Consider the following 25,306-nt stretch of genomic DNA (forward strand, 5'->3'; position numbering starts at 1 on the left):
CTGCTGGCACCTCTACTGCGTGGCAACTGACAGGGTAAGTGACGTGGCATAACTACTAGCACTGTTGCAGAATGTGTCTAACGTTACACTAATGCTGACATATCAAGTGACATAGGATACTGGATCTGTGAAGATCTTGGAGGTTAGTGCGGAGCATGAATAGGTTGACGACTTGAAGGCATGTGTAAGCGAATGATGACCACTGATGATGCGTGGTGGCGCGGTGACAGAACTAATCCGACATGTTGAAGTGAGGGATTACCACTGGTGCGCGTGAAAGCGCATGGAAAAGTGGGATTACCACTTGAGGCACAAGGTGGCGCAGTGATGGAGTTGTGAAGATCCGACTTATTGAGGTGCGTGTGAGCGCGTGATGACTGATAGTTAGCATGCGGAAGTGTAAGTCCAAAGGTTGTCGAAGGTTGTCGCCAAGGATGGCGCGGATGGTGCCATCCCTGACGGTGACTAAGATAAACTGATAAAGATTGTTACGTAATCAAGAGGCTCTGATACCATGTTGCAAATACGAGAGAGAGCAATTGTATTGTATTGATGATATATGATTAATGAATACAAGAGGAGTTTATATAAGAGGAGTTATGTGTGGTGAACAAGTAAACTCTATATGCAGGGGTGAAGGGAAGGGGGCTGGTGCCCAAAAAATTTTGAAAATTTTTTAATTTTTATTATGGAAAAAAAAAAATTAGTATAGTGAAAAAGAAAAATCGTATGTGATGGTCTATACTTGGCACCCCTAAAATTATTTTTTCTTTAATGGTCCTTTCAAAAATTTAGGCTCAAATTCATTTGCAATATAATAAGATTGTGTGTGTGTGAGAGAGAGAGAGAGAGAGAGATAAGGGAAAAATGATAACACAATTCAAATTCAAATCGAGCAGTTCAACCTAAATTGAGTCATTCAAATAAAGATAATATCTAGTTAAAATAGAGCCAAATTCAAATGAGGATAAGGATAAGGTAATCCCTTTCCCAAAAATCTCTCTTCATATCACCAAAAGTTTCTCATGATGACTATCTCTTATAAGTAGAAAAAGAGTCGACTTGAAAGGTACGTGAAATTAAATGCATAATTGATTTCTGCAATATTGAAACCTAAGAATGTGAGTCGTACGCAACGGAAATAATGTAAAAAGTTTTTGTTTGTTTTATAAAACAGATCTGTGTCCTTAACAACTTTATTTATTTTATATTTTAACAGATAAAATAATGCAGAGTATAAAGTTAGAGATGATACTAGGATTTTAGCGAAGAAAACCCAGTTGGTAAAATACGTCAACTGTTATGGGAAAAAGCTCGTGGACTGTGCAGTCCAAAGTAAACCAATCCACTATGCTTGAAACAAAGTATACCGAACTTTGACTCTGGCTCACACCCTATCGTTCTACACTATACCAACAGCTGACGATCCTCTGGCTTTGCGACTCCCCGTCCAACAGCAACTTGATCTCAGACTGACACTTGATATTTGTAAAAGAGTAGCAGGTAGATCAGACAGCACTCTACGAATGCTCTAACCCTTTTAAAGTGTGACTGCATTTACTTCTGTTCTTCAATCGTCTAAATGATGTAGAAGAAGATCTGCTTTGTCTGATTGTAATACCCCTAATTTTAAAAGGATAGTCTCAGTATTTATTTATTTGTTTTAATTGTATTTTTAATTATTTAATTGATTATTTGACTAATTGTTTATGGGTTTAATTGAATTAAATGTTACTTGAGTATTTGATTATGTGTCTATGTGTTATTTGTATTTATCTATGTGTTAATTGTTTAATTAGATTATGTGTTTAAATGGTGTTTTGATTAATTGTAAATTAAATATTTTCTTTTATTTTATTATTTTCTTTTATGGTTATGGTTAGTAGTAATTGGCCAACCAATTGGTTCCCATGGACTACTTAGATTGGAGGTTGAATGGGTACGGATTATTACCCATGGATAGTTGTGTATATATATATATAGATATATATTACATACATATATAAAAGGGAAAGTAATTTATTAATTACTTTTATGGTAACTTGGATAATAATATTTAATTTGATGTATATGTTTTATATTTAAATAATAAAAATATACATATATTTGATACGTGTTATGTTTCAAGTTACTTTATAATATTATGGTAACTTAAGTATTATTGGATAATGCATTAATAAATAATGGGTAATTTATTAATTACTTTTATGGTAACTTGGGTAGTAATATTTAATCTGATGTATATGTTTTATATTTAAATAATAAAAATATACATAAATTTGATACGTGTTATGTTTTAAGTTACTTTATAATATTATGGTAACTTAGGTATTATTGGATAATCTATTAATAAATAATGGGATGTGTATAATTTATTTATTTAATAAAGATATACATAAATTATATACATAACATATTTTACTTACCTTTTTAATATTTTAATATTTTTTTTTTTTTAAGTTGACTTGGATTGGGAAAAGGGTTAGAGTTATTTTATTTAGCCTATAAATATATAGCTATAGGTTGTAAAAGGGAGTTAGAAATATTCACGTGATATATTCTAGAGAGAGTTAGAGAAGGAAGGAGAAAATGAGGGAAGGAGGAGAAAAACCCCGTAGAGAGAAGATCAAAGAAGAAGAAGTTTAACTTTCGATTTGAAAGTTTAAGACAAGTTCTTCTTCTATCTCTTTACCTTTGATTCGTGTTTCTGTACATGCCTAGAAAATTTCAGGATTTACTAACCATATAAAATTAAATAATTATGCATGTTTAATTATATTAGAACATAGGTTTTATGAATTTGGTTCATATCTGTTTTTGTATTATGAATTGATAAATGCATGATTTTGATTTGATTTCCGGTGTGAATTTTTACATGTTTAAATTATGTATTTTTTATATCTGTGGAATGATGGAATGTAGAAACGTACCTAGGATTCCTAAACATTAAATAGGAACTAGGTTTGGGTTTAAATAAATTTAAATAGACTCAATCATACTGATGCTTGCTATTTGAATGTTTTAAACAAACGAATAGATTTAATCTTTTAAAATGTTTTAGCAATTGAGATTAAATGTGTAGGATGAATTGGATATAGAGAATGCTTATTTGACGGTACAATAAAATATCATCATGTATAAGATTCAGTTTGTGTGGGACATATGATATAAGAAGTTTAAATAAATAATAAGTCATTCCTATTTTGTGATAACTTGATATCATATTATCATAGTTATTTCTGGATTGTTTGATGTATTTCCTTAATCGTTATATCAATTGTTGGATTGTGTAGTTTAATGCATCGGTATGGGACGATGGCATTCTAAAGACGGATTAATTTATCAGTTAAGTCCTACCTATTTTATATAAGGGAATGGTTTAATTAAAATGTTAAGTACTACTTATATTTAATTCAGGTCCGCTGAACAAGTTGAATGACTTATGGAGGATTAATTTATACTGGATAGGATGGTTACTAAATTATATATATATAAGTATGGTGCCATGATATGAGCTTGAGTCTCAGGATCAGTGGTTAGGGCACGTATATCGCAAGGGATGTTGTAATACTTCTAATTTTTAAAGGATATTCCTGGAATTTAATTTATTATTTGGTTGCATTTTTTAATTATTTGCTTAATTGTTTTATTTAAATTATAAATTACTTGTTTTATTTAAATTATTTGTTAATTGTTTTGTTTTGTTTGTTTTATTTAATGATTTTAATTGTTGTATTTTGGTTGTTTTATTTAATTATTTGTTAATTGTTTTGTATTGATTTGGTTGGTTATTTTAGTTAATTATTATTTGATTACTTGTTTTAATTTCATGGTTTATTTTAATTGGCTTTGGTTAAATGTTTTTATTGAATTAGGTTATCGTTTAGCTGTACAATGGAATTTAAGTAAGTAGACGACACTGTTTTAAAGCGTAGATTTTTTTATGGGCTGACAGGGATTATAATTAGGGCTCTGTCTCTACACGTACAAGGAATAGGGTTTATTTACGTCGCTATATATATATAGAACAGTGTGTGAATTTAGGGTTTTAGAATACAAAAGCACTCCACGTCTCAAGGTTACAGAGTGAAAACAGAGAGGGGTTTTGTAAAGACAGAGTATTATAAGGCCTATCAATAGAAGAATAAGGAGAACCAAGAAGGTGTGGTGGTGGTTTTACTAGAACCAGAGGAGGTTGGACAGTGGGTGGTGTTGCCAGAACAAGCAAATTCTGAACAGGTAAGTTTTTTTCTTCCTCCTTCCCTTTGCCTGTGTTCAGTGCACTTAGATAGCCTCTAGGGGATTAATTGGATAATAATTTAAACATGTATGATTGTTGTATGATATATTTGAATACCTGTGATCGGTGGAATTAATCTAAAAATTGTTCTGTCATATATGGTTTTGTATATCTCTGTTTCTGCATAAAAACGCCCATCTGTTTTAAATCTTTTGTTGAACCTTTTGCACTAAACTAAGAACTAAATCATCACTAGATATAAATTAAGACCTGTAAGCTTTAAGTAAAGGAAGAACAGTAAGGTTTAAGTGGCCGGAAACAGAGGGGATGAGCCGAAACGGAGCAGCAGAAGGCCAGAAGCTCTCAACAGGGGTGAGAGCCGGCTCCATAGATGTGGGAGCCGGTTCCTACACATGTAGAGCCGGCTCCAAGGACTCTTGGAGCCGGCTCCAGGCTACAAGAGCCTGCTTCTAAAGTTTGGAACAGGTTCCATCTTTAATTTTGCATTCTGATATATATATATTTTTTTAGTGTTCTACGTACTGTGTGATACTGTTGGAGCATGGAGACTGTTCTGGTCAATCTGGAACTGTACAGAGTGGTTAGAAATATGGTTTTGAGTATCATTAAGACTTAAAATTAATTAGAATTTAGTTCTAATCACTTGGAACAAATAGTATAAAATTAGAGAAATTATGTGTACTGTTAACGGATGAAAGATGGATTAATTGTTTAATTAATTTCTAGCAAAATAATGGGATGTGGGATGTTTATAAAACCTATTTTAAATGCATGGTAGGGTTCTCTGTATATTTATTTTGACCTAGACATGCATTGGGAGGTTAATTGTCGAATTATTAAACTTTTTCGGCAATTACTTGGATTATCGTTGGATTTTAATTGCTAGAATATTAATGAACATATCTGAAATTATTTGGATGTTAGTTTGAACTGTAAATTACCATCTGTATATTTATTTTGCTTTATACATGCTTTGGGATGCTAATTGTTGAAATGGTAAATTCTTCCTACAATTACATGGATTACTGTTGGATTTAAATTGCTAGAACAACAAAACCTTTTATGCAATAATTTGGATATTTAGCTTCGGACTGTAAATTACTTGATTATTATATATATGTTGTAATTTACATGGATAGGAGGATTGTATGCATCGGTATGGGACGGTGACATGCTCAGGATGATTTAGCTCAAAACGCTTAAACCTACCCTAATGGATTAAAGGAATGGATTGAAAAATATTGAATCCTAATTGTGAATAACTCAGATCAACTGCAACTAAGTTGAATGGCTTCTAAGATTGATGGATGGTAGTTAAGTCATATAAACTGAATAAGTTGAGTGACTAACTAGTTTGTTTATTGTATGTCATCTCAATAAATATTTGAACGACATACCCTGGTTTAGGACGGACTTTATATATATGTTTATGGTACCACGATATGAACTTGAGTCTCAGAGTCGTTGGTTAGGGTGCGTATATGCGATGGATGCGTAGCTGGATATAGTAGGTAGGTGTACCCTGTTAGGTCTAGGTACTCACGCCCACCCTTGGGTGCGTATTCGCATGTTACTTTCTATTCAGGTTGAGACCCCTACTGTAGTCCAGTGAATGTCCTTAGTGTGGATATATATTTATGTACGGGGTGTCTACGGTGTATCTGTGTATCAGATCATTGTATGGATTGCAGTTAGATTAGAACTTGCATGTGGGCCTGACCCGCTCCTTTATTTTTCAGGTGCTCGTCAGTTCCAGAATTAAAGGTTGATTGTGCAGAGCAGATACAGATATTCATTCCTTCGACTACATAGGAATCTTCTCTATGATAGCTTTAGATTTTATTTCTGTCATTTCAGTTTCGGTTTGAGAATTTTAATAAGGGGTCCAATGGATGGATTCCCGAGTTGTAAACTTATGGAGTTTTGGATTATTGGATTTGAATAATTATATGTATTTGAGGGTTTTCAATTAGCATTCTTTCACTTTATTATTTTTATTCTTATATCATCTTGTATTCTGTGTTCGGTTACATATTAATTGTTTGATATTCCCTCGGGTTTGGCCTGGGTGTAATACCCCTAATTTTTAGAAGGATAGTTTTGGAATTTATTTAATTGCATTTTTAAGTTTAATTGATTTACTTTATTTAATTAGGGATTTACTTTAAGTTAATTGTTTTATTTTCTCTAATGGTTTTAATTTACTTCTTTGCTTATGTTAATTTGACTTAATTTACTTCTTTGTTTATGTTACTTTGAATTTATGAAATTTAATATAAATGAGGAATTAATGTGGTGTAATTAAATTGTTTTAAGTTAAATTAAATTTAAATTGGTTTTCACGTGAATATAGTTTCACGGGGTTTATAGTTGCATTGACAGCCGACAGTGTATAACCTAGGTTTGCTTATGGGCTGTATTATACATGGATTAAGGTTTAAAGTTTAAGTTTATAAATAGGCTCATTACGGTGGTTTAGGGTTTAGAGAAATAATTAAACAAAAACGTAAGGAGGCATAGAGGGAACAGAGAAAGAAAGAGCAAACAGAGAGGTTACCGGAGAACTTGTGAAGAACCGTCGGTGTAAGGCAAGTTCTATAACTAACTCTATCTCTTTGACCTGTGTTCTTTGCATCCCTAATACAGTCTCAGGATGAAATAAAGATTAAATTAAATTGCTTTACACGTAAATTGTTTCATAATAGTATGTTTTCCTGTATGTGTGTTTTGTTCGTTTTTAAACTGTTTGTGTCTAATTCTTATTTCAAATTGAATTTAATTAATGAATAATGAATTGAAATTACTCGGGAGCATCTTGGGTTTTAGTTTTAAACTGGAAAGAAAGTGGGTTTGAAAGATTAAACAAATTTGAACAGTATGTGTTCTTGTAGGGGTTTTAATCCACTTAGAAACGGTTTTGCGAAATTCTTGTTTCATATGGTTTTGAGTCATAAGTAATGAACTTAAACAACTTTAGAGCCCTTTGGGACTTAGTTTTAATCCATAGGAAACGTGGGTTGGAGGAACAAAGTTGCCGGAGTTGGAGAAAAAGTTGAACAGTATGTTTTCTTTTACGTACATGTTAAGCGTTTTTAAATTATTCTGTTTAATTCTTGTTTCCACTAAATGTGATTATTAATCAAGGAAGTTAATTAACTTTTGAACACCCAAGGACTTAATTTTAATCAGTAAGAAATTTGGTTTGGAGGATCAACATAGCCGGACACCGCCGGGATGGGAAAAACGACGCACAGGGGAAGGAGCCTGCTCTATTTCAAGTAGAGCAGGCTCAATTAAAAAGTGGAGTAGGCTCTACTTTGTAGTAGAGCCGGCTCTACTTAGTAGTGGAGGCGGCTCCTTCAACGGGTTTCGGTTTTTCGCCTTTTCAGTGATGGTTTTGGCTACGGGTTTCAGAATTTGGTGTTTTCAGATGCTATTAAGAGCTATGCAGGGATGTGTCAGTATCATCTAAGTCCTATTAGAAATTCTGAAGGTGTGATGATACATAATAAATTACAAAGAAATCGGTAGGTTTAAACCGTTACAGTTTCAGGTGAACTTGTGGACTGTTCTTGGAGGTAGAGGATTTTAAGTGCATAACCCTATGAGTTGCAATTTATCTGGGAATGGTAATATTGTAAAATCATCTTTCTGTAATTTAAGTTAAGTTTATTAGATTACAGAATGATTATATATATTCATAAGTGACAGTAAGACACTTTTAAGGAAGTTTACATGGTTGAAATTTGGTAGATGATTCAAGTTGATTAATTTTAAATTAGCAACTGAATTAGGAGTTTGATATGTAAATCATATATCAGTGGTATGGGGATTAAGCCTATTAACTAATATAAATTCAGTTAATACTTAATATGAAACCAGTTGATGTTACCAAGAATTCATTTATGTCAACTTGTAGGATGTTGTGGAATAATTACAAATAAGCATGTATATACTATTGTTATTATTATTATGCTTATTGTGAGTTACAGGATGGTTATATTTCTTCTCTGCATTTAAAATTTTGTCAGAGAATCAGGTACTAGATGTATGGAACAAGCATGCTAATTAAACATTCTTGTTATGCTTATGATTGGATATGTTGATATTGATATGTTATGCTATCATATATATATTATCAATATTGGATGGATGGTTTGTATGCACCGGTATGGGACGGTGTCATACTAGGGGGATTAGCTCAAAAAAATGCTAAGTCCTACCTACTCTGGATTAAGGGATGGATTAACTACAAAAGTTAAGTCCTACCTGTCTTCTATGTCAAATCAATAAATGATTGAGTGACACTTTGGTTTGGAATGGAATTTAAATATATTTTTATGATGCCATGATATGAGCCTGAGACTCAGAGTCGTTGGTTAGGGAGCGTATATGCATTGGGATGCATAGCTGGCTATGATGATTGGATGTGTACCCTGCTAGGTCTAGGTAGTCATGCCCACCTCAGGTGCGTTTTCGCATGGTGCCTACTAGTCAGGTTGAGACAGGCCTGTAGTCCAGTGAGAGTCCTGTAGTGTGATTATATATATATATTTATCTACGGACTATTAGCTATTGTTGGATTGGTTAGGATGTACATGCGTATCGGGTCTCTGCTTGGGTAGTAGTAGTATAGAACTTGCATGTGGGCCTGACCCACTCATCATTTTTCAGGTATCGGACATTTCCAGTCTAGAGCTTGTTCGTGCTGAGCAGAGACGATCTTCCATTCTACCGACGACGTAGGAATTCTTTCCAAATATTAGATTTGAATTTTATTTCCAGTTTTTACTTTCATTTAGTTTGGGATTTTTATTAGGGGTCCACTAGAGATGGATTCCCGAGTTGTTAAACTGATGGAGTTTTGGACTATCAGATTCTAAGTATTTAATTATAAAGGATTTTACTTTTAGTTTCTTCCAGCTTAAACTTTATTTATTAAATTCATTTTGTCATCTGTGTTTGATTAAATATTAATTGTTTGATATCCTTCGGATCTGTGCTTGGACTTGATCACCTGTGGCTCTAGAATCGAGGGGTATCACACTGGGCCTGATCAACCCGTGTCTCGGATCCGAGGGGTATCACAAATGTGTAGTTAGATATAGTGTAGTTGTGTACCCTGGTAGGTCTAGGTACTCATGCCCACTATATGTGCGTTTTGTATGTTGACTACTATTCAGGTTGAGACAACCCTATAGTCTAGTGAGGTTCCTTTAGTGTGTGTGTGTATATATATATATATATACGGACTACTAGTTACTGTTGGATTGATTAGGATATATACGTGTATCGGATCTCTACTTGGACTGTAGTAGAGTAGAACTTGTTTGTGGGCCTGACCTACCATTATTTTTCAGGTGTTCGTCAGGAGTAGAGGTTGTTCGTGCTAAACGGGGATCAGTTTACTTCATTCTTCCAATGCTATATAGGAGTTCCTTTATGATTCAGTTTCCTAATTTAGACAGTTATTGCTGTCATTTGTTTAGTTTGGATTTTTTAGGGGTCCACGCAGTATAAACTCCCGAGTTGTATTTTGGAGGATCAGTTGTATCAGAAGAGTTTATTAATTAATGAAAATATATTTTGAGATTTATTATTAGATTATCATTTTAGTTTCTTGTCAGAATTTTATTTATTCTTCTTTATTCTTTTGTACTCTGTGTTCGTTTATTGCCGATTTTGTTTTTGATATCCTCGGGTATTTGGGCGTGGGCCTAACCAACCCGCATTCGGGAATCCAAGAGGTATCACACTGATCGATGTTAATACCACCGTATGATCACGATCATTATTCGAACACTACAATTCTAACCTAACTAGGTGAACAAGTGTATGTTCTAGGAAGACAACAGAAAAATTAATTTTGATTTTCTGAGAGAAATAAACTTCCTAAGGCTTTGAATAATATCAAAATTAGAATGTAAAAGCCGTGAATAAACCAATGTATATGACATGGTTTATATAGAGTATAGAATGACCTAATCCCTCTGAAAATAAGGTAAATTTCGTGCATAGGATTTGGTACAATTCTATACCAACTTGGAAATAAATCAGAAGAAGGAAACTGCAATTGTATTGCAAACAGGACATCTTGAACCGGTTTAAAGTAGCTGAACCGGTTCAAGTTTGGCTGTGTATCAAACTAACCGGTTCAAGGTTGGCAGTTTTGAAAGCTCGAATTCTTTCAGCCTTGTTTCATCCTACAAAAATTGTAGACTAACATGGAAAGTGTAGAACTTCCAACCTTGTTTATATTCTTCCTTAATGTAGTGTCCTTACCCTCTTCTTCTCAAATTCTTTAAGTATGGTAAGTAGGAAACTTCTATCCCATTCTATAGTCCCTGTCGACCTATGACTTGTAAAACAAGTAATTGAATTTACAACTCAACTTGGATGTGTTATGTCTATGATAATTACCCAAAATAAATAATATCTCACAATCTCCCCCTTTGGCAATTTTGTGACAGAACCCTAAAAACAATTTTGCAATCTAGCCAAAGTAGAAAAGTAAATTACATTATTTGTTTTTAAAGAGAAAAAAAACAGAATATGAACATTGTGCTTCTTTGATGCAACACTTAACTTGTTTCCTGCACACTATTAAGCAACAACTATAAGTGAAGTTTAATAAATAAAATTTATAAAAACTCCCCCTTAAGTAAATATTCAATTTCCTATTTGATCTCCCCTTCACATTCACAGGTAGACTCCCCCTTTTTGTAACAAATTGACAAAGGAGTGAAAAGAAGGCCTAAACAGTAAATTCCAAGGCAAAGAACCAATGAAATCACAATTCAGATAAGCATAAGATATCCTGGGAAAGCATATTCACATAATATCCAAAAACATAGACAAGTGGTGCAATAATTAAACAAAACATGATGTCATGATGCATGATAAATAATCAATAAAAATAGTATCATGTCTCCTCAACCACACAGAGAGAAGTAACATCATCTCTAGTCTTCACCACTCTCTTCTCCATCCTCCTCCTCCTCATCCTTATCTGTATACTCAGCTCTATCGTCATCATCTCCCTCATCCTCAGCTTGCAGAGACAGATCTAGAGGCATAGGCCGATAGACATCCTCCTCCGGAACCCCAGATGGTTGTCCTCTCAGTTAAGCTACCTGAAGTTTGAGATCTCGAATCTCAACCATCATCTTTTCAAATAATGAGTTTTGATGCTGAAGAATATGGGAATACATAAAGTTGGCATCAGCTTTCATGAAAACTCCCTTTGAAGCAAATAGCTGAGAAGTTTCTGAAATTTGTGACTGCCCCTCATCAACAGATCTCTGTGCCTTTCTAGCATTCTCTCGAGCAGTTTTTGACTTGTTCAAAGCATGAGGGTCTAACTCAGTCATGATAGGCTTATGATTAGCCCTTGGAGGTATAGGCACATTCTTCTTTTTCAGAATTTCCATGATTATCATTGGAAATGGAGAAGAATACTTGCACGAATTTTTCTTCTAACATGATACCCCTCGATTCTAGAGCCACGGGTGATCAAATCCGAGCACAAATCTGAGGGATACCAACTGTCAATATGTAAACAAGCAAGAATAAAAACTGAATTAAGAATAAAATAATAATATGCTAAAAGAAATCTAAAATAAAAATTCTCAAACTTTAAAAAATAAATTAATATCATTTAAATCCTTCCAATCCGTACAACTCGGGAATCCATCTAGTGGACCCCTAATAATCCCAAACAATAATTAAAATTACAAAATGTATATCAAAAACTAAAAAGGAATAATATCCTATGTAGTCGGAAGAGTGAGTGTCTGTATCTGCATCAACACGATCAAGCTCTACGCCTAGTACTGACGAGTACCTGAAAAATAAGAGTGGGTCAGGCTCACATGCAAGTTCCATCCTACTACAATCCGTACCTAAACTCGATACACAGATATATCTTAGATAGCTCGGCAATATCTAAAATAGTCCATATACATATAGATACACACGATAGGATACTCACTAACCTATAGTCATCACACCTAAGTAGAAGGTAGCACGCAAAACGCCGTAGCGTCGTCATACACACCCAGACCTACCAGGGAACGTCATTAGGTCCAGTTATCCATCCAAGCGATATACGGACCCTAATCGTAATCAGGAGACTCAAGCTCGTATCACGGTACCATAAGTATATATATAAATTCCTTCCTAGTGCAGAAGATAAAACTTATATCCGTTATGTCGTTCAACCGTTTAGTTGACAGGACTTGTATCCATGTAGGATTTAACTGTTTTAGTTAATCCATTCCTTATGTATGAAGAGGTAGGACTTAACTTTTTGATCTAATCCATCTCTAATATGCCACCGTCCTATACCGGTGCATATAATGCATATGATCCACAAATGATGCACACTCAAATGAATATCAAATATATCCGGAAACAAACATAATAGAAATCAGATATTATTAAGATCCTATCATGCATCCAGTATATGATTAGAATTATAAATCCTCCAAATAAATTGTTAAAGTACTGACAAACAATTTATATCATTCACATCCGTACAGTTGATAAACAGAAATTAAAACAGTTCATCAATTAACATCCATGGAATTGATGAAACAATGTTTGATCGTTCGTCAATTTAAAATCCAGACCAACTTCCACGTAATTGACAGAAAATACATATAATTAATTCTTCAATTAAATCTAGGCCAACATCCCCATAGTTGACTGAACCTAAGTGTTAGTTCAGCAATTTAAGTCCAAACCATAATTCAAATAATTGCAGGAAGATATTTAATACTCTAGCAATTGAAACCCAAACAATAATCCATGTAATTGCAGAAAAATATTAAGATTTCAACAATTAGCCTCCACAGCATGCATAGATCAAATTCAATACATCAATAACCCTATAATGCATTTAGAACAAGTTTTATAATCATGTTGTTTCCCATTAAATTGCTAAAATTTAGTTTAAGTAATTAATTTCTTCCATCCGATAAAGTCTAACACAATTACGCTAATTTGATACTGTTTGTTCCAAGTACTTAGAACCTAAATTTTAATTAATTGAAGGTCTTAATGATACCCAAAACCAACTTCCTAATCACTCTGTAAAGTCCCAGAATAATCAGAATAGTTTCTATGCTCCAACAGTAACAATAGCTCGAAAAAAAAAACATTAGAATACTAAAATTGAAGAGAAAGCCTACTCTAATTCTTGGGACCGGGCTCTTTTAGCCTGGAGCCTTCTCTTTTAAAACAAAGAGCCCTCTCTTTTGGCTTGGAGCCTTCTCCTTCTAAATCCAGGGCCTTCTCCTTTCCAAAAAGCCTTCTCTTTCTAAATCTAGAGCCTTCTCTTTTCCCTACTACACGTCTTCTTCTTCATCTCCAGCACATCCAACCTTACTGTTCTTCCTCTAAATTGAACTTGCAGGTCTTAAATTTCATCTAGCATTAATCCAGACTTCGATTTATTGCAGTAAGATTCAATACAAAAAAATAAAACCTTGCTGACTTCTATGCTAAAACAGAGACGATAAAAGACATACATGACAGACCTATTGCAGACAAGTTTTCACAAATAACAGATGATCAAAGTAAATGTATAACACCATGCATGGTTCAATTAAAGGCCAATTAATCTCCTAGAGACTATCTAGGTGCACAGAACACAAGTCAACGGGAAGGAAGAAGAAAAAGAACTTGCAGACACCATCACAGAACTAATTCAAAACATACATGTGATTAATTCCGTTTTAAATTTAATGAACTTCCTGGAGACTATAAAGAATGCACAGAACACAAGTTTACAGGAAAAAGAGAATGAAACTTGCCTTACGATTCCGGTTTGAAACCTTTATCGCCGTTGCTAAATTCTCCGATGAACTGTAGACTGCCTGCAACCCTCCTACTGTTCCAGTTCTATTCCACCATCAACCTCTTCCTTCCTTTATGGTACACCTTCAATCCATAGCTGGAAGCTTAATCGATTCTCCCAGTTTACTCCCAAAACCATTCCAGACCCTCTATTTTCCCCTCGCCAGATAATACGTGAATAGGGTTTTCTCCAAAACCCTTGTAACATATATCATTCTATATATATAGACTCCTCTGAAACCCTAATCCTAAGTCCAGCCCAACTACAAGTCGGCTACCCTAATCATACAGAATAAACAAACCCTATGACACAAATAACTCTATAAGCTACCAAATACAAGCTACCAAAAACGTCAATTAAATAATTAATATAAAAGCAAATAAAATTTAAATTAAAACAATATTAATTAACAATTAAACAAAAACAATTTCTAATTACAATTAAGTTAAATATACCCAAATAGTCAATTAAGCAAATAGACATACAACGTCACCATTCATCAATTAAGAGACCAAAACACAAAATTCACATTATTAAATAAAAATGCCATAAAATCAAAATTAAATTCCCATTGTATCCTTTTGAAAACTAGAGGTATTACATTCTTCCCCCCTAACAAAAGGAATTCCATCCTCGGAATTCACGAAACTCTGAATTAATGTTTTTCAAAATTCAGTTCCGTTTTCGTGTGGCACAACCTCCTTAGATGAGCTCCACCCAATTCCAACACATCCAACACTAATCACGGTTTCAATTTTTTTTTTAAGAAACACCATAATTGGATAATTCCTAGATTGTATCTATCAACGATCCAATCTTACCCACTATGTAATGAAGGGTACAATCCTTATTCCTCCAAATTGCATAGAAAGACGCAGAAAGTTCATATGCATCCAGCGCTAACTAACTGGTAATGCTAAAGAATAGGCTACAGCCTGCATCGAGAAACAAAATCCTGAAAAAAAATTAGTGCAATACGAGAAACTAACCTTTTGTCAAAATACAGTGCTTCCTAAACGGAAGTCCCCCTCCCCCCTCCCAAATAACCATTGCCTGATAAAAACTCTTATGTACGAGTTCAACTATCTTCAAAATCCTACTGCCGCCTCCAACCTGCGCGCAATCATTACAAAAGAGAGTATTTATCTCAGATGTATCCTGAAACAAAGGCAAAGTCTTATTATAACCTCGCTTCCATGCCAGACCAACCAGTGTGAGATCTGTACAACATACTATCCAAAATCCCAAACATTGTCGCACTAACCTCCTTATGCCAACAATAACACAGATAATAACTAAAAAACTAAGTGACGATTTCAATTACCCATGCCAACCTAGGATATATATCCTAAGCATTTATGCCATGATCAAAAATTATATCTCGATCACATTTCCTGTCTAGAGATGCGGAGCATAGTTGTTGCTCCAACACCTTTTAAAAACTCCGTTAACATAGCAGTATTTAACTCCTATCAAAGATAACCACAAATTATAACTCCGTTATCAGTGCAATGTAGAACTGACACGACACTCCAAAACAACTCGACTAACAATGATGTCCACAATCAAACTTGCGTGATCCACGACTCTTAAACCATATGGAATTAAAATTCCAACTAATGTCAGTACTTTCTATCAACCATCCAATCCTGAGTAGTCCTACTTCCATATTGATATAGAAAGTGGCTAAAATCTCCAATGATATTCAAGCCTCAATTTTCCACCTTGTTAGCAAGTGATACACTTGGAGACAGTGATATGCATGTCTCTATCCGTACCGCACCAAACTAAATTTGTATGCCGTGATACAAATCATAACCATTTGACTGCACTGTAAAATTTTACTAATTTACATCTCAGTCACTCTGACCTTCCTGGAATCAGTAAGACAACTACCAATCCTCCTTCAGTACCTTAAACTCATCTGAGTAAGGTACTACCTCCTGTAGGGTCAGCTCAAATATTCTAAGTTGACCACTTCTATTTCCCTAGTAATAACAAGTGTTATTATTTCCACATGTTAAACTGCAACGGATTGCGCAATAACCACCGAAGGTTCAATTACCATATCGGTTGATAAGATCGTCCTCCTCCCTATTACTTTCACCAGACGAAGCTTAATGCAAAGTGTGAATCACCACATCTATCCATCTAAGCCGTCTCGTGATCCGTGCTATTCGTAGGAACTGATATCTTACCAGTTCCAAAATAGACAAAGTGAAGCTGATTTAATTTTATCAGTCAAACAATATCCCCACCAGAATCCTGACCCTTGTGTAAAATCAGCCATCTCTCATCTAGATCCGTGAAAAACTACCCTGTCAGTCCCACTCTAGCATAAAAAGTGACTGCAAGGATCTAATGATCTCTGACGGTCCATCTAGATTATCTACCAGATATCAGACTTTGAGACAAAATCACTATGTCCCTCCTCCTACCTACATCCAAACATCTGTTTCCCTCTGTGAAGCATCATGTTTCCTCCAGAATCAATAAAGAACTAAGAGTGATGAACCTTAGTCTTTACATCCTCCTTTCAATTTATCGAACGAAAGTATATTTAGTCTGGTAACACCAACTTCCATAATTAGATGTTCGGTCTCATCTTCAAGTCTTTGACATCCACTTTGCTAATACAAGTAAGTGTCTAATAGACATCCTGTCCAAAAGCAACATCATATGGAATCTTTTCATCTTCCAAATAGATAACAATTTCCGAGCAATAACTATTTATTGCGAACTGTGACCTAAAAAACAAATTTCCATATTATTTGGGCAAAGGAAGTGACTTTGCTTCCTCCTTGATATGCAACTTCAGCAACTCCTCCTATTGACACCTTCTTATAAAATACAATTCTTGATTAAGGATAGAATGATAAATAGTTATCCGTCTACTATCCTCAGTCAGTGTCGTTCCAACAAGTACTTAAACCAGTACAAAATCCTATTGCTGACTTGGAAACACCTGTTTAAAATTTCCTAGAAGATATTCAACCAAGTCAGTTCCTCTGATAAACCAGCGTGACTTTTACAATTTATCAAATGAATCTATATCATTTGACTCGAACTGCTAGTTTACTTATCCCATCCTAAAAATATACTATACCTGCACATGTCTAAGTTCATTAGATTGGCTCAAAGTAGATATACTTACCAAATCCTATGATTACATGCCTAAAATTCTAGCGTAATTAACGTTATTCCTCCAAAACGGTAGTTGGCTGATCACACACTTGTGTCCCTAACTAAACCGCATTCCCAATCCTGAATAATTAACGAAAAGAAAACACATAAAGCACACACAATAAATACAAAATAAAATTCTACGTAAAACCTCGTTCCTCCTAGAAAAGCAAATTTTCTTTTGGAAATCAACTGTACCTGATTGGTTCACAATCTCCTTTTCCAGTTCCAGAGGTAATCATCCAACCTCGAAAAATAAGCTCAAACCATAGCTCAAAATAACATACATTTGTCTCAGCAAATTCCAAAGGCTTAACCTTTTATCCTCCTGATACACGGAATGCAAATCGTCTAATGTAGCTTTAAAAAACAACTTAGACGATCACAACCTAATCCCCATACTTCCCGAAACGTGGTATAAAATCATTGTTTCGTTCTGAGAAGAACTCTTTTCTGATCCTAATCTCTTGAAGAATACTTTTTTTTTTTAACCTCATTTAAAGGTAGCACAAAAGTTTACCTATATGTAGGTTGATCCATATCGACTCTACCAACATCATTCACTACTATACTAGTGAACAAGATCACTCTCGTGTGATCTTTGATTTCCAAGATTCAATACCCTCTTTCCTGGGTATGCTGAAATCTCCTCCACTAGAATCTTCTTCGGACTCCTAATCCTCGTTTGTCTCCTTTACGAGAACAACTGAAATCGTGTTGGTCCTGTTATGTGGTGACCTAAATCACACTCCTAAATCCTTCCGTGGCTTAGACTTCTAAAAGTATCGCCAACCGGAATTAAACCTTCAATCCCAAATTCTGCTTCTGACAAAGAACTCAATAACGTACTCCTTTACTCTTTTGGGTCTGTATCGCTATCGCCGTGGACCCCATCCTTCTCCTAGGGTCAACCATTCCATAATTATGAAATATAATTGACATCAGTTGCTCCTCCTAACGAATCGTAAAGGAGTACAACGAATCTTACTATGGTTCTAAATTTTTAAGAGACGCCAACGCGAAAGCCTTCTAACGAAAAACACTCCTAAGGACACTAGACCTGGAGTGCTCTGATACCAATTGTGATACCCTTCGATTCTAGAGTCACGGGTGATCAAGTCCGAGCACAGATCTGAGGGATACCAACTGTCAATATGTAAACAAACAGGAATAAAAACTGAATTAAGAATAAAATAATAATATGCTGAAAGAAATCTAAAATAAAAATTCTCAAACTTTAAATAATAAATTAATATCATTTAAATCCTACCAATCCGTACAACTCGGGAATCCATCTAGTGGACCCCTAATAATCCCAAACAATAATTAAAATTACAGAATGTAAATCAAAAACTAAAAAGGAATAATATCCTATGTAGTCGAAAGAGTGAGTGTCTGTATCTGCATCAACACGATCAGGCTCTATGCCTAGTACTGACGAGTACCTGAAAAATAGGAGTGGGTCAGGCCCACATGCAAGTTCCATCCTACTACAATCCGTATATAAATCCAATACGCAGATACATCTTAGATAGCTCAGCAATATCTAAAATAGTCCATATAGATATAGATACACACTATACGATACTCACTAACCTATAGTCATCACACCTGAGTAGAATATAACACGCAAAACGCCGTAGTGTCATCATGCACACCCAGACCTACCAGGGAACGTCATTAGGTCCAGTTATCCATCCAAGCGATATACGCACCCTAACCGTAATCATGAGACTCAAGCTCGTATCACGGTACCATAAGTATATAAATAAATTCATTCCTAGAGCAGAAAGATAAAACTTATATCCGTTATGTCGTTCAACCGTTTAGTTGACAGGACTTGTATCCATGTAGGATTTAACTGTTTTAGTTAATCCATTCCTTATTTATGAAGAGGTAGGACTTAACTTTTTGATCTAATCCATCTCTGATATGCCACCGTCCCATACCGTTGCATATAATGCATATGATCCACAAATGATGCACACTCAAATAAACATCAAATATATCCAGAAACCAACATAATAGAAATCAGATATTATTAAGATCCTATCATGCATCCAGTATATGATTAGAATCATAAATCCTCCAAATAAATTGTTAAAGTACTGACAAACAATTTATATCATTCACATCCATACAGTTGATAAACAGAAATTAAAACAGTTCATCAATTAACATCCATGGAATTGACGAAACAGTGTTTGATTGTTCGTCAATTTAAAATTCCAGACCAACTTCCACGTAATTGACAGAAAATACATATAATTAATTCTTCAATTAAATCCAGGCCAACATCCCCATAGTTGACTGAACCTAAGTGTTAGTTCAGCAATTTAAGTCCAAACCATAATTCAAATAATTGCAGGAAGAGATTTAATACTCTAGTAATTGAAACCCAAACAATAATCCATGTAATTGCAGAAAAATATTAAGATTTCAACAATTAGCCTCCAAAGCATGCATAGATCAAATTCAATACATCAATGACCCTATAATGCATTTAGAATAAGTTTTATAATCATGTTGTTTCCCATTAAATTGCTAAAATTTAGTTTAAACAATTAATCTCTTCCATCCGGTAAAGTCTAACACAATTATGCTAATTTGATACTGTTTGTTCCAAGTACTTAGAACCTAAATTTTAATTAATTTAAGGTCTTTATGATACCCAAAACCATCTTCCGAATCACTCTGTACAGTCCTAGAATAATCAGAATAGTTTCCATGCTCCAACAGTAACAACAACTCGAAAAAAAAAAATCAGAATACTAAAATTGAAGAGAGAACCTGCTCTAATTCTTGGGAGCAGGCTCTTTTAGCCTGGAGCCTTCTCTTTTGAAACAAAGAGCCCTCTCTTTTGGCTTGGAGCCTTCTCCTTCTAAATTCAGAGCCTTCTCCTTTCCAAAGAGCCTTCTCTTTCTAAATCCAGAGTCTTCTCTTTTCCCTACTACCCGTCTTCTTCTTCATCTCCGGCACATCCGACCTTACTGTTCTTCCTCTAAATTGAACTTACAGGTCTTAAATCACATCTAGTATTAATCCAGACTTTGATTTATTACGGTAAGATTCAATACCAAAAAATAAAACAGTGCTAACTTCTATGCTAAAACAGAAACGACAAAAGCCATACATGACAGAACTATTGCAGACAAGTTTTCACAAATAATAGATGATCAAAGTAAACGTATAACATCATGCATGGTTCAATTAAAGGCCAATTAATCTCCTATAGACTATCTAGGTGCACAGAACACAAGTCAACGGGAAGGAGGAAGAAAAGAACTTGCAGACACCATCACAGAACTAATTCAAAACATACATGTGATTAATTCCATTTTAAATTTAATTAACTTCCTAGAGACTATAAAGAATGCACAGAACACAAGTTTACAGGAAAGAGAGAATGAAACTTGCCTTAAGATTCTGGTTTGAAACCTTTACCGCCGTTGCTAAATTCTCCAACGAACTGTAGACTGTCTGCAACCCTCCTATTGTTCTAGTTCTATTCCACCATTAACCTCTTCCTTCCTCTATGGTACACCTTCAGTCCATAGCTGGAAGCTTAATCGATTCTCCCAGTTTACTCCCAAAACCATTCCAGACCCTCTATTTTCCCCTCGCCAGATAATACGTGAATAGGGTTTTCTCTAAAACCCTTGCAACATATATTATTCTATATATATAGACTCTTCTGAAACCCTAATCCTAAGTCCAGCCCAACTACAAGTTGGGTACCCTAATCATACAGAACAAACAAACCCTATGACACAAATAACTCTATAAGCTACCAAATACAAGCTACTAAAAACGTCAATTAAATAATTAATATAAAAGCAAATAAAATTTAAATTAAAACAATATCAATTAACAATTAAACTAAAACAATTTCTAATCACAATTAAGTTAAATACACCCAAATAGTCAATTAAGCAAATATACATACGACGTCACCATTCATCAATTAAGAGACCAAAACACAAAATTCACATTATTAAATAAAAATGCCATAAAATCAAAATTAAATTCCCATTGTATCCTTTTGAAAACTAGGGGTATTACATGTAATGAGTAATGATAAGCTGCATAATGAAGTGGTCAATCAAGATATTTCGATTGTTAGCAAGAAAGTACAGTACTTGTGCCCGCTCCAGAGTCAATTCATCCTTTTTTCCCAAAGTAGCCTATATTTGCTATAGCAAACAAGTTGAAGAATGCAGCTTCATCTGTCAAAAATCAGGCTGGGATAGTATCTTGGTTCACAGAAGAGTTAGGTACACAGATCTTTGGTACAATCCGAGAAAAATCAGGACCTGTGACTGTCAAAGGCAAGGTATGTCCTGTCAATTAACGATTTTTTGGAAGGCCAAGAATAGATGCAATATCCTGCTCATCAACTGTATAATCAACTCCAAAGTCATGAACTGCACGGATATTAGCATATAGCTAATCATATCCGGACAATACATGCCTTTGCCAAGTCTAGTGAAGTAAAGCTAATGATGAGCTTTGATGTAGTCCGCAAGAGCTTATCCTGTAGTGTCTTGAAGCTTCTGAAGGTTAACATTTCTCTCTGTTTTAATAGGCCCATCCTTGTATACAGAGTTGTACACCTTCCAAGCTTCTTCATTATAGAAATGTGATGCGGTAAATTCAATCCGTCCAGTACTAGAAACTGAAGGATATTGTCTAGGAGCCATGCTTGGAGCTTGAGAACCACTTTGAGGTTCTTGAATGGAGATGCCAGTTCTAGACCTCTTTGGTGGTCTCGATGTCTCAATTCCTTTGCCTTTAGCTTCCCTAGACAATTTAGGAGGCATATTGTTTACAAACTTGTTTACTTCGGAGCTTTGAAACTCTTTCAAGAATTACAAACACCTGGTGTGCAACCCCAAAGGTGTTTATAGAAACTTTTGTTTTGATCTTCAATGCACCCCAAACTCAATCAACAAAAGCAACTCTGCAATCTCTAAGCACTACAAAGCATCAATCTCTACAATCAACTCTTCTAAGTTCTAATCCCAAACTCCATAAACCTCATTCAAACCCATTTGTGAATTTCAATCTTCACACAACTTCTTCAATCTTTGATTTTAATCTCCAATGCATAGAATGATCAATGTTATGGCATGAAATGATAACAAATATGAAGAATATATGATGGTATGTTATGATATATAACTATAAGAATGAGAGAGTGCAAGAAAGATTGAGTTATGATGCAACAAATGAGGCCTAAAGCTTGTTTAAAACCTAAAAACCCGTGCTCTTGAACCGGTTCATCCATCTTGAATCAGTTCAAGATGGACAGTGTATAATTGTGCAAATAACTTGAACCGGTTCCACTATCTTGAACCAGTTCAAGATGGACAGTCACTCTAGGCTTGTCCTAGTGACAATCCTGAATCGGTTCAACTCCCAATGAACCGGTTCAAGACTTCCAGTCTTGAAACTCCAGTGTATTTTTGAAAAAAAAAATTTCCAATTACTTTCCAGAAAATTTTAACACATCAGTGATTAAAACTAGCAACAAAACAAACTAAAAACCTAAAAATCAAAATCTTTTTGAATTTTTTTTTCAAAATTTTTAAATTGTTCTTGTTTTTGTTTTTTGTTTTTTTTAATAAGACTAAAAACAAAAACACCAATCATTAAAACCATCCAGTCAACACACAATTTAAAACCCTTTCAGGAAATTTGAAGATTATCTCAAAGAACAAATATTTGACTCCACAGACGTTTCAAATAATTTTAAATCTCAAAAAAATAATCACAACATGAAATCAAACTTGCAAATTTTACAGAAAGATTTAGAAATTAATCTAGTAAGTTCATATGTGTGTGTGAAATCCAATCTAATCCATCTTTAGTTGAATTTCAAAGATCATTGTCTAAACCTTATTGATCGAAAAGTATCGAGAAAAAATTGTTTTGAGCAATTTTTTTCAAGGTGGCTTTCACTCTAAAGAGTAGTCAGCAATTCCCCAACTCAACTTATATCCACTTTTCGCTTCAATTCACAGTTTAATGGGAGCTTTCGATCAAATCTCAATAGGTAGCTTTCCTTAACAATCTATTCAGCATTTTTTCCTTCTTTTCTTTTCAAGTTGAATATTTTTTTTCAATCTTTTTATTTTGTTTTTAGCTCCTAGTTTTTTTAAAAAAATAACCTTTATAGCTTTTGTGAACGATAAACCCTAGTCAACAGATCCAAAGAATTTCAACTAAATTTGTCAAAGATGGACTAGTGCACAAAAGTCTATGAACTTAAGAGATTCAAATCTAAAAATCTCCTAAACAATGCAACTCATCTTTCACTATATAGATTACAGACCAAGAATCTATTTTTATTCAAATTATCATGTGTCTCTATTTGCATTCAAAGATAGATCATAAATTTTTCAAAAGAATTTTCACATACATATCAAGAAGAATATGATCAGTAATTCAAAACCTAACCAAACCCTAACTAGTGATCCAATGGCCACCAAATTTTCTTTTAAACACAAGCCATGATCACTGAATTTTATAGGACTCAGTTTGAGGGTGAAGTCCTCTTGGAAACATGTTCTATGGACTCAACAGGCACATAATTGATCAAATCAGACTTTTTGATCCACACAGTTCTCTCTCTTACTTCCTGAAATTCTTTCTCTCTCTTTACCTCTTTCTTAGGCAAAATTTTAGTTCTAAGAACCTTAGGTGTCAATTTTTTTTCCCCTATAGAATGCACCTTGTTCTTAGCATGAGAATTTTGAGAATCAATTTTAGAAAAACCTTTCTTTTTCCTATGAAGGCATGAGTTATACTTATGTCCATTTTTCCCATAAAAAGTGCAATACAACAATTTAGGCACATAAGACATAGCAAAATGTGATGCATCAGACAAACATGGTTTAGGCATAAAAGCAGGTTTAACAAAAATAGTTTTACCTTGGGTACTAGAAGAACCTTTAACAAATCATAATCCTGTTTTATCATTCACATCCTTACCCATGTTGATTATCTTATTCAAACTATTTTGACTCATATTGAACCCTTTCAATTTATCGTTTTCAGATTTCAACTCAAATTTAAGATACTCATTTTTCAAAGCAAGACATTCCTTTAATGAGCTAGCAACACTTACCTTATCCTAAAGAATGATGATCTGTTTCTCAAGCTCAGCGATGATAGACTTGCTTTCAACATCTTTCCTTTTGCCTTTATCAATTTGTTTCTTTAGATCTTCATTCTCTCTTTTTGCTTGGATAAGCTCCTTTGCTAACTTATTGATTGCCTATTTGGTTGCAATGGTTTCTCTGACCATCTTCTTCAGTCTTTCATCGTCATTTTCATCCTCTTCAACCTATTCATTATGAACTTCACTGTCTTCGTTATCTGAACTGTCAGAATTAAATAAATGAACGACATGAGGACCCCTATCAAGAAAAGCGACATATGAAAAATCATTAGTATCATCCTGAGGAGAATCACTATCACTTAAAGTAGATTTTTTAGTCATAGAAACTTTCATTGCTTTTCCTTTATTCCTATCATTTTGATCTTTCCTAGGACTAGGACAAACATTGGATACATGACCTTTGCCACCACAATTCCAGCAAGTAAATTCAATTTCTTTTGATTCTTCTATTTTTTTTTTCATTAAACCTAAACTTTGACGTCTTATCAAAATTTTAAAGATTAGCCATGCTGCTATTCCTTCTCCTCTGTTGCCTTTGCAAAATCTGATTGAATTCTCTAATATCATCATCAGAGTCATCATCCACAGAATTCTCAACCTGTGTAGATTTTAAAGCAAGATTTTTCTCTTTCTAACTTAAATCAAAATTCTACATCTCAAAAGTTTTTAATAAATCTACCATCTCATTAACTTGACAAGTAGTCAAATCCCAATGTTCAAAGATGGTTTAAACTCTAATCTGAAATCTTTTAGGTAAAGACCTTAAGATTTTCTCACAGATTTTTTTATCACTAACTTTTTTCCCTAAGTGACGCAGTTC

The sequence above is a fragment of the Cornus florida genome, unplaced genomic scaffold (genome assembly GCF_030987335.1).
Source record: "Cornus florida cultivar Cherokee Brave unplaced genomic scaffold, ASM3098733v1 CherokeeBrave_3.0.0_Hap2_Chr04, whole genome shotgun sequence".
NCBI lineage: Eukaryota > Viridiplantae > Streptophyta > Magnoliopsida > Cornales > Cornaceae > Cornus > Cornus florida.